The 13,873-nt window shown below is 47.9% G+C and overlaps 1 protein-coding gene across 2 annotated transcripts in view; it reads left to right on the top strand.

The window, feature by feature from the left end:
* Positions 1-13,873, top strand: part of PRKCB (protein kinase C beta) — a 227,428-nt gene that overhangs the window by 35,836 nt on the left and 177,719 nt on the right. The window lies entirely within an intron of this gene.

Here is a 13,873-nt window from a genome sequence, read left to right as displayed (position 1 = left end):
AATCTTGCAGAAGCCATTTCCTGGCAAGATCTACCACACTCCCTGACCTGTCACACCTCAGTCGCACTTACTGCATTTGCTTCTTCTCTTTCATATTTCATTTTAGGTTGGCAGCAGGGCAGCAAACTAACAGGAACTTCCCATGAACAGAAAAGTGAACATTCAAATAGATTAAAACCTTCCTATTTCAGTAGATTGCAAAGATCTTAGTGATAAGAAGCTGTATTTCCCCCTACTCCTGCGCTCTCTGAAAGATAACTTTGATATGCAACCTAATTTACATACATTTTTATTAAATTGCTGGCCAGTACGTCCCTCGGCCCACGCCGCTTCCAGCAGCTCCCATTGGCCTGGAGCAGCGAACCGTGGCCAGTGGGAACCGCGATCGGCCGGACCTGCGGACGCGGCAGGTAAACAAACCGGCCCGGCCCGCCAGGGGCTTTCCCTGCACAAGTGGCGTCCCAAGTTTGGGAAACACTGATCTATGCTATTGCCTTGCAAATAAGCTACAGCGTATCTAATGAATCAAGTTTTAATGTACAGCAATAAACCTAAATGTAAATGGAGTTTATACCAGAGGTGAACTTGGCCTGGTGTCTCTGAACTTTGCAGTAGGCAGGTGAGAGAAAGGATGGTCTAGTCGTTAGGACACTAGGTTAGGACATGGGATATAACCAAAGTTCAATTCCCTGCTAGGCTACAAACGTCCTGTGTGATCCTGGGCACTCTCTGTGCCTCAGTTCCCTGTCTGTAACATGGGATAGTAGCACGTCTTGCCTCAGGCATGCTGGGAGTATAAATGCATTAATGACTGTGAGAGGTCCTGATACTAGGGTGATAGGGGCCGTATAAGTACCAGAGAGGGGTGCTGAATTTGAGTTGGCTTACTTGCTTTATTTATGCATGTAAACATGTCACTGATTTATGCAGTGCAAAAGCAGCCATTCCCCTTCTCCCTTCCCAAATCCTGCTTCACTGACGATTTATGTCCACTGGGCTTCCATTGACTGGGACTCTTCTCCTGCAGAGAGCATCAGCTCAGCAAGGCTGAAGCTAAGTTGCTCTGCGGCTCCGTTTCGGCCGAGCTTTGGAGATCTTCAGGGAATGTGGTTCCCTGCTGTCTGAACCCTAATTTTATTAATAAGATCTTAAACGCCACCCAAAAGGTGCATACCATTCCAGTTCTATTGTAGTGCCTTGTATTCGTGCGCCAGGGTTGGTTGCTGCCCCCCCACCTATGCAATTGGGTTTGTTTGAAACCAGAACACAGGAATATTTTGGAGAGTGCCACAGGTTTGAGCGCATATTGTACACTCGGAAGTGCAGTACTAGTTATGTTCTTTGCATGTGGTTAATGTCTCTGCTGACTCACTTCCATGTTTGATTCCTTGAGCACATGACTCCATATCACAAAGGGCAGAACAGTAAAAGCTAGAGGTGTGATATTACTAAGTAGTCTTGGTAATATTTACTTCTGCAGAGCAGCTGTTTTTAATTTTAGAGTAACTGGGTGACCTGGGCTTCCCCCAAGACTTCAGGGCAGGTTTGAAGTTGGGCTGCATGAAGGAAATGCAGTGGTGATGTACTTCAGACAGCTGATCTGAGAACCCCGGCATTGGTGGTTGCAATCCAAGATTGGGGAGGATGCCTAAACCTGCTCTCAGCAGGCACTGGGACAACTTGAGAGTGGGTCTCTCCCCGCCCCCTGCCACGCTCCTGTAAACTTCTGAAATTTCTTAGCTGCTTTAAAGGCAAACACATGTTTGTGGCTTGGTGCTGCAAGTCCATGGGGAACTGAATTTCTGTTCTTTTGGATTGTGATATGTAGGAACTGCCAGACAGGAGGTCCACCCAGTCCAATATCCTGTCTCGGACAGTGGCCAGCTCTGGGTGCTTCAGAGAAAGGTGCAAGAGCCCTATAGGAATGGATGGGGGCAGATTATCCCATCACATTAGGCTTCTTCCTGATTTCGACTAGTTTGAGATGGGTTTAAACCCTGTAATAATTGCTTCCAAGAATTGTTAGCATTAATGATCTGGGCCGATTACGATATGACTGTCCAATCTCTCTTTGAGCCTGGATACAGTTTGGCCTCCAGCAGCTGAATAAAGCTACTTCTCCTGCTTTCCAAAGGGGCTTGTGAGCAGGAAGCAGGTGGTCTGTTTCACGTGATCCTGCCGTTGGTTATGCCTATCACGCTTGTGCATCACTTTCCATAAGTTAAAGAGGTAGGTGGCTGGGGTATGGTAGTTCCTCTGTGGCTTTGCTCTGAGTACAAGATCCCTCTGATTGAGCGGCGGGAATTTGACCCCAGTACAGAGCATCTGCCGGCCATGCTGCACTGTCATGAGTCTGGGATGTTGCATTCAGTAGGCAGTTACTATAGACGATGGTGCCGGCAGCTAGCCACGCCTGTGACCCTTTTTCTTCACTGCAGTATTGTTTTCATGGCTCCTTGGCGTCAGTTGCAGGGTGATGAAACTGTAGGAGGCTCATAGTCAGGGACATCAGGGCAGGAGCAGGGAGAGGAGGTGATGCTTAGTGTTACACACCAAACTAGCTTAGTGCTTGTCTGAGAATATTGTTGTGAGGTGGGTGTGAGCTGGGGATGTTCAGGATCCCAGAACCGTGTATTTGCAAAGAGCCTTGCAATGGATTATGTAGCGGGCGAGGGCCTGGTGTGTTACTGTGGTAGCCCTTCATTATTATTATTTTTAAAAGAAAACTACCCCAAAGGTTTCCATCTGTAGAGCGTCTCCTTTCATCAATTTGCAACATGCCAGGTCCTCTTCCTTTTATGTTTGCTCCTTAGTTCAGAATAAAAGATGTTAATTGACTCCCCTGTTTAGTGGCCACTCGTAGTTAAAGGTTGGAGGTCGTTAGAGCTCTTAGCTCAGGGTCACTTGCTTCTCTGCCTAGGCATTGACAGCATCCCCAGTGGCCCTTGTCAGCTAATTTAAAGGAATTGGTAGCTGCTGTACCGCCAGCACTGAAACACTTCTCCAGTATTTCTGAGGTCTCATGAAATCTTCACGTCAGCTGTCTTTATGCACTGGTGACAGTGGTGTGCCAGGTGTTTCTGACAGGCAAGACAAGGTCCATGCTCTGAGGCACAATCGTGAAGGACAGAATGACAGATAAAGTGGGGAGGGCGGGGACAGAAATGCAAGGAATAACAAGTTAACCGTTATGTTTAGCATGTGTTTTGTTAGGAGAGCTGGTTGGAAAATTGTGGGTTTTTTCCCCCCCAGGGAAAATGTTGACAGATGGAACTTTAATTCATTTTGTTGATTTTTTCCATGGAAAAATGTTATTTTTTCAGTAAAATATCAGACTTGAGCCATTTTGGTTTTCAGGCGTTGATGCTGTTTGATGAAACACCAGTTTTTCCTCAAAGCAGAAACTTACACAAACTTCATTTAGTGGAAAACCCAATTTTCCATCAAAACAGTTTTGAGACGCAACATTCATCAGCCCTTCGTGGTTCTCATATAGTCTTATCTACGTTAAGTCCATTAATGGCTATTAGCCAGGACGGGTAAGGAATGGTGTCCCTAACCTCTGTCTGTCAGAGGGTGGAGATGGATGGCAGGAGAGAGATCACTTGATCATTACCTGTTAGGTTCACTCCCTCTGGGGCACCTGGCATTGACCACTGTCGGTAGACAGGATACTGGGCTAGATGGACCTTTGGTCTGACCCGGTACGGCCTTTCTTATGTTCTTATCTACGCTGCAGTGTGAGTGAAGTGAAAAGAACAGAAGGATGTGTAAGAGTGGGGGCTGGGGCTGGGGTTGGAGAGCATCTGAATAAGTGAGGTTTTTCATTTTTAGGAGAGACTGTTCCAGGCAGAGGGAGCAGCCTGGAGTAATAAGTGGGGGAAGGAGACGACGGCTTCACTGAGACAGAGCTGTTTGTAGGGCACAGGAGTGGCTTGGTAGGAGATGGAGAAGGCTGTCTGCAGAGCCTTCAAAGAGGAAGCTGGATATAAACTTCATGTCCAACAAAAAACGGAGGAGGAACTAGGAAGGAGGTATTGTGAGAGGGTGGCAGGAGACCAGGTCGTAGGTGTCGGACCTAGTGGTTGGAGCTGAAGGCAAGAACTGGAGTCTGGGTCTGAATGCCAGAACCACGGGTCTGGACCGAGTCAGAGCCAGGAACCAGGGCCGAGGGTCATAACTGGAGTCGCAGGAGCAGGGCTGGTTCAGAGGCAAGAGCAAGGCTGGGGTAGGACTAGAACAAGGCCAGGGGCATGGCAGGGTCTAGGCTGGAGGAGGGCAGATGCCAGGCAAGAACAAGGCTTGGAGTGAGGTGAGCACAGGAAGGTGGAGAATCCGCGGGCATGTGTGTTGAGCAGCCCGTGAACGGCTTGTGAAACATCTGTGCTGCTGTGAGAGTTGCACCAAATTGCCTTTTCTCTTTCTATGTTGCATATAAAACTGAATACTTGGGAGAAGCCAGTGGCTTAGATTCTCAGTTGGTATAAATGGATTTAGCGCTGACTTCCCCTCTCCCTGTTAACCTCAGTGGAGCTATGCCAACTGAGGGTGTGGCATGCCGTTCTGGAACTGCCCCTGGGCGCTGTGGATAGGTTGGGTCTGAGACTAGCGAGTTGCGCACAGCACGGTTTGAGCTGAAAATCCACAGGAACTTGAGGGCAAGGTTCCATGGTGTGTCAAGCAAAGTGCGACGAACAGAAACATCCCCAAAGAGGTTGTGTGGCGACCCCTCCCTCCCCAGGGGCCGGCAGCAGGGTTTGCAGCACAGTATGGAACTCTATCACTTGGGCTCAGGGACTATGCTAGTAGCAGTACTAGAGGGTTTGTTTCTAGTGAGACCAGCCACTAGATGGAGACAAATCGCACGCTGGCGGCGTTAGAATAGAACAGAGGCGAACTGGTGCTGCCCAGTGGGGTGTTTGGACTTGGGACCACATCCGTTGTCTTCCATCCCTAACTTCCAGGATTCTGTGAAGCTGGGAATAAATGTGACCCAATACTGAGCTGTTGTGAATTCACACAAGCCCCAGGGACAGCAATTATTTTTGCTTGTCTTCAGTGAGAGCTCTGCCAGGGCTGGTGTGATGAACTTCTCCAGAGAGGAGCAAGCTGCTGAAGCCACGTGTTCTAAGTTCTCTGTGTTTGGCTCCCTCTTGCTTTCATTGCAAAACACTCTTGTGGGGCATAGGGCAAAAGTTAGTGACTGTCCAGTTCTTTCCTCTCCGTGTGAATGCTTCAGCTGAAGGAACTGAGGGCCTAAGCACTGTCCCTGACTTTCAAATGTTAATACTTAAGTTGGTTTAACTTTTTTCAGAGGATTCCAAACAGTCACACCGTAATGTACGTTAATGGCCTGTCAGTGTGTTCTAATTTTTAAATCACAAGTGTCTAGTTAAACTTGTGTCACGAATTCCTCCGTGGCTTCCCAGCCTCCTGAGTGAATAAGTGGGTTTTAAAAAAATCCTGCAAGCTAGGGCTGGAGGCAGAGAAGAACACTTTCTTCCGGTTGAAAACGTGCGGTGCAGCTGTCTGTTCTGGTTCCCTGCCTAGGTTAAATTGCGAGGCTAATGGTGTTATAAGGGGAGTGCAAGGCCATTTTCTACCTGCTGGTGCAGGTTCACACGCTCTGTATGCTGAAAATGCACGTCTGTATTTAGGAACATGGGGCTGATCCAATCTGCCGATCCCTAATATCCAGCTAGCTCAATGTCCTGTCTCTGACAGTGGCCAGTACCAGCGACATCAGCAGAAGGTGTAACTACTCTGACCTAAACAGATTTGGGGTAATCTGTGACTGAAGCCTGAGGCTTAATATCCCTACCAAAACCTTATCGCTAATTATAACTGTCCAATCCCTTCCTGAATCTTCTGAAGTGCTTTTCCCTCTGTGACATCCTGTGGCAATAAATTCCACAGTCTGAGTTCTCTGGCAGTCAGGGCCATTTCGTGGAACTCACATTGTTTGCACATGGGAAGTGAGGAAGTGCAGAATGGCTGGGCGATTAGGAGATAAATTTAGGAACCTAAATGTTGAAAGACCAGGCAGGGAGGCCCCATCACAAGAGCAGAGCCCATGGTTGGCATAGATGCAGAGAAGGAGGGTGGAAAAATATATAGGATCCTCCAGTCCAATTTGACCTAGCTCTCAGCAAGGGGTATCTTTTTTTCCTCAGGCAGAGACAGGCCTGCTGGAGTGTGAATCTGCGGGGGCAGGCAGTGGCCAAATCAGCCACCCAAAGGCAACCAAAGCAGCCCAAAAAGAAAGAGGCGGTGATCTTTGGTGGGGCCATCTGACTCCTATAAAGACAACAGGCTGGGATGGTGCCCACTTAGTGCTGGGGGGAGAGAGCTCTGACAAGAAGTGGAAATGGAATCCGAGAGAATCCGGGGGAGCGGGAGCATCGTTCAGTGGTCCAGGCCGCCAGTAGCCGTAATAGGATGACTAGAGCAAAGGGAAGACTTTGGAGAGGAAGGATGGTTCTGTGGTTAAAGCATTGGGCTGGGATTTGGGAGAGCTAGGTTAGGTTCCCAGCACCACCACAGACTCCCTGCGTGGCTGTGGGCAGGTCACTTGATCTCTGTGTACTTCAGTTTCCCGTCTATAAAATGCTGGTCATAATGCTTTGTCTTGTCTATCTGAATTTGGGACTTTGTATGCGTGCCCAGTTCTTAGCACGATGGGGCCGTGGTCGCCCCCTGGGGCTGCCGTGCGGTACCGTAACACTATAATAACTTAGATGATCAGGAAATACTTCCTTGCCCCGAGGACTCCTGGACTGTGTCACAAACTTGCAAAGGAGGTAGTGGAAATACTATCGCTCGGGGCCCTTAATGCAACTAGCTGGGACAGAACACTCTGGAACATGCTGCCGAGGCCAGTGGAGTGTAGGTGGATGAGATGACAAGTATCTTTCTATTCCTAACTCGTGCTTCTATATAGGGTAACTCTCATCGTGCATCTAGGAGTCAGTGCTGACTAAAGTGAATAGAGACTTGTAATGCAAGAGTCACTTTTGACTTCCGGACGGAATACGACAAATGGCTTTAAATGACTATCCGCCATGACAGGTACGGTTGCTGTCAGGCAGAGGATATAACCGCCCCCCCAGCGCCCCAGAAAGTGAACAAGTGAATTGAATTTTTATTTATTTTTTTTGACACTAATGGAACAATTTAATGCGATTTCAAAAAGAAATGAAGCCTCCTGAAGCCGATTTAAATATGGAAGTTTAAGCAGCACAGGCCATCCCACCGTGAGTGGGAGCCGTGAAAGCCGAGATCTGAGTGGGATCACGCTAGGTGGGGGAAGGAGTGGGTGAGAGAGCGAGCTGCAACTTGAAGCAATTGTTCAGCGTTTGAAGTAGCGGGAAGCGTTTGGGAAGAGGGGCTGAGAACTGCGCCTCTTAACTGATCTCCCTCTTCAGCGCTCTGATTAGCAAAGAGCTCCCTTGAGCTCCCGTCCCTGGGTGAGCTTTCTCCATGCCTCCAGTTGTTGTAACTTTATCAAGGGAACTTCCTTCCCGATACTTGACGAATCAGTTTTTTTTTTTTTTTTTTTTTTTTTTTTAAATCTCCTCCTAGGCCTGGTTCACCTCGGTTCTTCGCTCCTTTGATGGATAGTTTCTGTCAGGCAGTTCCGGAGGCCTTGCACCTCTCAATATTTTTAAGGAGGGTTCTGGAGAAGTGTGCTCTGAACAGCAACCAGGGGAAACCAGGGTGGGTTTGGCGGTAGGAGTTGTTCCCCAGACGCTACTAGCTTACTGTGAGAATCTAATAGCTAGGCACTTAGGCCAGAACATTTGGAATTGGCCACCGATTTCAGGCCCTTCTGTTTGTGGGTGCCAAGCTTGACTCCTCTACTGTCTGACCCTTTTATTTTATTTTATTTTATTGCGGTCCTGCAGCTCCCAGTGAGCCTAAAACCTTACAGGCCACCTGTTCAGCCAGCATGGTCATGAACAGGGGTCTCAAAGTCCCAGCCCATGGGCCATCTGCGGCCCGAGAACCTCCCCCCTGCGGAGGAGAGACCTATGCAGCCACGCTGCCAGCTCTGTCTGCTGCAGGCGCTGCCCCCCCGCGGCTTCCACTGGCTGGGGGAGAGGGACAGAGATAGCATCACTAGTCGCCAGGCAGCGTCAGCTATGGAGGCAGCGTCACTTTTTTCCACAATGAATATAAACAAGTCAAAGTACCGAACACAACTCTCTGATGCTCACCTTGCTGCAATCCTGAAGGTTTCAACTGCTCAGTCACTGAGGCCAAACGTCAACAAACTGACAGAACTGAAGCGTTGCCAGGTGTCTGGCAAACACTAACAACTCTCTGGCAGGCGAATAATTGTATAAAGTTGTGTGACAGTTTTATTATTTCGAAGAAATTCGAAATAAAAAATACAATATAAACGTTTTCTTTTCTGAACACCATCATCGGTGACATGATTGGCCTGCTGGGAGGATTTGAGGACTGGTCCTGGCCCTGGCCCTAAGGTAAATTGAGTTTGAGACCCCGGTCATGAAGCATGTGGGGAAGGCTCTAGGGCTGCCATTGCTGCTGAAGATCCTGGCCAGTTGTTGCTGAAATTTGTTGTGGTAGTAACCCATGATGTGCAGGGTGCTTTCCAAACCGGGGGGAGATGTGGGAATGAGGATGTGCCCTGAGGGAAAGGGCGCGGTTGGAGCTGTCAGCATGGCCTTGAGCACAGGTCGGATTAGTTCAAGAGGCTGCATTCGTAGGCTTAGAGAGGGGTATTTTGCAGGGGCACTCGGGGTTGAAGTGGGGTGGAGGAAGGGTGGGAGGGGATTGGGTAAGGGCAGGGTCAACTGCAGGGGAGGGGAGTAGAGAGGTTGGCGGAGGAGAACAGTGGGGCAGAATGAAATGGGCCAGCTGAGGGCTTGCCATGGCAAGAAAGGGGAGGGATGAAAGTGGGACCGGCAGCCAATGGAAATACAGTAAACAAGAAACCAATCAAGGCTCGGGGCAGGGCACTACTGCAGCGCTTTAGCGAAGATGCTCCTGTGAGGATGAGAGTGCTTCGCCCGTCGGCATAGTTACTCAGCCTCCGCGAGAGGCGGTAGCTATCTTGGCTGAAGCTGGTCCTGCCTAGTGCCACCTTGAAGACTTTCTTATTGCTGCTGGGTGTCGGCCCCTGCTCCCCACCTGCCAAACTGCACCTGACTGCGGGAGTTACTCTGGGCAGCGGTTGCTCTCCGACCTCCAGGGGTTCCGCCACAAAAGGCCGAGCTGAAAATACTGGACGTACGTTTTTGTTTTGTAATCGATGCAGCCTGATGGGAGACACTGGGACCCAGAATTGAACTGGCGTGTGGGCTCCAGAGATTGCGTGCTGTATAGGTCAACTCCACTGGAGGGGTGGGGAGGTGAGGGGCAGTGTGTGTGAGGGAACCAGAGAACCTTGCCTTTCTCTGCACCATCGTTCCCCAGCCCTAAAAGACCTGTATTGCTTGGGTAGTTAGATTTTGAGGCACATTATCTCTGGGCTTAGGGTTGCATGCACCTAGCTCCACACTCTTCAAGATGAGAATAGAATTCCCCAGCGGTGGCAGAACTATTCTTGATCTGTGCCAGTTTTCCCGCCTTTCCCTACTACGTGCCCAAATGGCTTTAGCTTTGTGTTGATATTCCCAGGGAGCCACAGCGTGAAGAAAAGTCTTTACACTGCAGCCCCCTGCCCCCAAAAGTCATAAGTTCTCTAGTAAAATAACCTTAAATGAAAGCCAGGGGAAGTTCTTTGCCTGAGCCCCTGGGCCTCCTTTTGTTGGAGAAAAACAAAGGCTAATTTGTGTGAAGTTTGTTAGTGGGAGCTTGAATAGAGGCTTTTGCCTAGGTAGGAGGTTTTTCTTATGTTCTGGAGGAAGATGGTGGCTTCTCTAGCTACTGCTGAATCTCTCTTTTGGATGTTTTTTTTTTTTTTTTATGCATAAAGGGATCATTGGTCAGGACTTGCTACAGGAAATTGGTAGCGAAAAATGTCTGAGAAAAGCCTTCCATGAGATGGCTCAAAGGGGGCAGCAGGAAGTGCTCAGCGCTGACTTGTGTGGTTTCACTTAGCGTGGGGTCTCTTTCTTTGCAATCTTACAGACTGTACCAGAGTGAGAGGAACACGCAGTCTGCACGGGGAGTTAAAGGCAACTCTAGAGCACTGCCATGCAGTCACCCACAAAGGAAAACTTCCTTCGGGAGCACTGAGGCCTTGTGATCCACCCGTGGACCGCAGAGTGCCTTAATGGGGGTTGTCCAGGGACAGACCTGTTCTTTCTCCATGCAGAAATATCAGCAAGATGGTTGCAGTTTCTGTGGGGCTGGACACACTTTGGAACCAGTTTTACTAGGGTGCAATTGCAATCAGAGGTTGAGGTGATAGCGCTTTTTAAGATGAAACAGCAGCAGTTAAAGTGTGGCATTATTTTTTCCCCATATCTCATGCACTGAGTTAGCCGAGGCTCACTGGCTTTGTTTATGTGGGTTTCTTCTTATACGAGCTCGGGGTCAAAAGCAAAATCTACTCGAGCTGACTCTGTGGCTAAGACAGGCTGTGTTCTTCGAATCAGTCAGAACTGGACACTGAAGTCCCATTTCTCAGTTGCCATGTTGTCGTTGTTCAGCTGCAGAGCCGTCTAACCTAGCCTGGGCTGTGGAAATCAATAGGTTGTTTCCTTATCTTCACAACCAGAAGCACTAGAAATCAGAGGTTGCTACAATAAGGATTTAATGAGTTTTAAATCAAGTTGGGCCTGGTTAGTGCTTGTTGTAGAAAATGCTGTATGCAGTTCGGCAGGGAGTATCATTAATGATTCATCGGGTGCTCTACGGTCCAGTGTCAGTACTATTCCAGTGATCCAGCATGCTGCTAGGGGCTGCAGGAAGTGATCTCTTTTGAATGAGATGTAAAAGGACAGTCTCCATGACATGATGTAAGAGTAGGCGTGTTCGCTTCACGTCCTGGATAAAATTCCAATTGGATAATTTTGCCTACCTAAAACTTTCTTGCTGGTTTCAGCTCAGGTACTACTCCGTTACTGACTTGAACTGTAGCAGTGTTGCTGTGCATTGTTAAACAGCTGCTGTGTTCTGTCCCAGAGGCAGTTGCATTTCAGTGGCAGGGGAAGTAGTTTTTACACTACATACATACCATATATATATATATATATGGAGGAGAGACTCCTGTAATAAATTGGAGATGGCGTTGGATAAAACTTTAGCGTACCAGTCACCTGGCAGCATGCGTGCCAATCTGTCTCCTCAGATGTGACTAATGCGACCATTCGAAACTGTTGTTGCCAACACTTTTGTTATTGCATAAACCTGTATTCTTGCTTTAATGTACATAAATTCTGCACTCCTTTATACTGGTATAAATCCTTGGAAATGGGTATCATTATACCAGCCTTCCAGCAGCATGACTGGAAGCAGAATTTGGTTGAATGAGGAGGTTATTCTTGTGATGAGTTCTGAGTGCTCCTCTCTGTGATGATCCTTGTTTCTTTTTACCAGGAGCACTGCTTGGTCAACCTGTCCTATGCACAACCCGGGATTATATTTTGACCACCGTTAACATCCTGCTGATTTTAAAAATACCCCAACCAGAAAACCCTGTCAAATTGTAGGAAAATCTGTACCCCACTCACAAGTTGCATTCACCATGACTTTGTTTTAAATAAACAGAATAAATTTGCTTTTCCAACGCCAGTGTCCTCCACCAAAAATGTATTTCATCAGGAAGCTGACATAAGGCTCAGCCCTGTTGAAAATCAGTATTGGTGGGTTTCGTTGACCTTTTAATATTTGTTGAAATGAGATGCTCTAAAACATAAATATAGTCTTTCAAACTAGTAGGGATTCATTAGCAAACCAGTCTTTAACGTACCTTAGGGAGCTACTCTTACCTCTTGAGTTTTATGCTGTCCACTGGGGAAAAAAATGCCTCCTGTGGTGAAGGCTGGTTTAAAATGCCCCATTCTCCATCTCCTTCATCCACCTACACATTATGGTGGTCTCTCTGTTACTGTGTCAATCTGCAAAACTTTAAATTTTAAACAAGAATTTGCAGGAGGCAGGCATGGCGTTTCATGCAGGCCTGGCATGTACTGGTTTAATTTATAGCCTCCTGTCTGTTGCTGTACTGTGCCCTGCAGCTGCTTGCCAGCTCTGTTAGGTGACTCTTCCCAGGGCATGAGCAGAAATCTCTATTCAAAACACCTGCGTTACACTATAGCCACTACAACCACGAGGAGTCTGGTGGCACCTTAAAGACTAACAGATTTATTTGGGCATAAACTTTAGTGAGTTAAAAACCCACTTCTTCAGATGTATGGAGTCATCTCAAGTTATGCCCGAATAAAACTTAGTTTTTAAGGTGCCACCAGACTCCTCGTTGTTTTTGTTGATCCAGACTAACACGGCTACCCCTCTGATACTATGGCCACTACATTGTGCAGAGGGGGGGGTGGGGAAAAGGAGATGGAAGATAGCTCATCGGTGGGACACATGACTTCATGCGTCTTGAGTGGAATGCATTTCTTTTAAACACAGGTAGCTGTTTAAGGAAACTCTAGGTGGATTTACGTTATGAATACGGTGGAGTCTTTCAAACCGTGTATGGAACTCAGAGACACTTTCTATTGACATCAACGGAGGAGTTGTCTAAATCCCATACATGGAATGAGATTTTTCAAAGCTTAAGCCCAGGTTGAGCAGCTCCATATTTCAGTCTCTCCAAGTCTGTCCTTGAGGGACAGTTGCCCATGCTAAGGGCTATTCTTGCTCCTACCCCATCAGCTTAAAAAAAAGCACGGTCAGGTTGGAGGTATAACTTTAGGAGTTATTTAACTGCACCTTCTAGTGCTGCTTTGCTTTACATTTGGAAGGCTTTTCTACCACCATCAGGGCTGGAAGCTTCCCCTTTATAACGCATGTATGTAGTAACTGAATTAAATGTGGAGACTTAAAATCTATTAACAGTTATGGTTCAAACAAGCCCCTGTGCTTTTTCCAGGAAAGTCTCCTTGCTCCCTACTGGCAATGAACTAGTCTTTGGCTTGGGGTTTAGCATGTATTTGTCGCATCTCTCCATTAGCTGTTATGTGCTGGTGCAAGCTAGCTGGTTCCTCTAACTCACTAGGTCTTAAATATCGACTTACATAACTTGAAAAACCCTGTTACTTCCCGCCTGGCAAAGGGGGCTCCCCCAGGGCTGGGCTGCTTGCACCAAGTGCTGGCGGGCTTTTCGTTTTCGGGATAAACTGCTACCTTCAAAAGCACCCTGTGCCATTGTAACCAACGGGATGTTGCCGTCCCTCAATACTGTTTTCACTGCCGCCTTGAGGCCAAGGAGCAGTATGCAGATGTATTTTACCATGCTGTATTAGGAGCATGGCAAGATAATGATTAACCTGTTGAACTGGAGACCTTTATGCAAATGTAGTGCACTTACGGCCCCTCTCTGCTTCAACCCCTGTGCTGGGGATGTCTGATGAATGGTCTGGACTTCCTAGCTCAAAGTGAGGCGGGGGTGATGATGCTTCCATCATGCACTCAAACTGCTTCACACGATGATTGAAGGTCAGCACTGAACTGTGCATGTTAAAAGGGCTCGGCTAAGAGATTCGTTAGCCACGCTGCTGAGCAGACTTTCCCGCCTGCACAGGGAGTGCTCTGTATCTAACAAGGCAAACAAGTTCCCAAGGGCCTGTCTTCTATTCCTGTTGTGACCTGAAAATCCCACGGGTTTAACTTGTACGTGGCGACATGTGCCTTGCCTAGAGTCCACACAGCGTAACTTTAATAGTGTCAGTTCCCTCCTGAAAGTTGCAAACCTGATGTACGTCATCAGCAGCTAAGTGGCAGGTTCAGCTAT

This window comes from Terrapene carolina, unplaced genomic scaffold, assembly GCF_002925995.2.
Source record: "Terrapene carolina triunguis isolate 2854851 unplaced genomic scaffold, T_m_triunguis-2.0 Scaffold93, whole genome shotgun sequence".
Classification (NCBI taxonomy): domain Eukaryota; kingdom Metazoa; phylum Chordata; order Testudines; family Emydidae; genus Terrapene; species Terrapene triunguis.
Note: the sequence above shows the minus strand (reverse complement) of the source record. Positions and strands in the feature narration are given on the sequence as shown.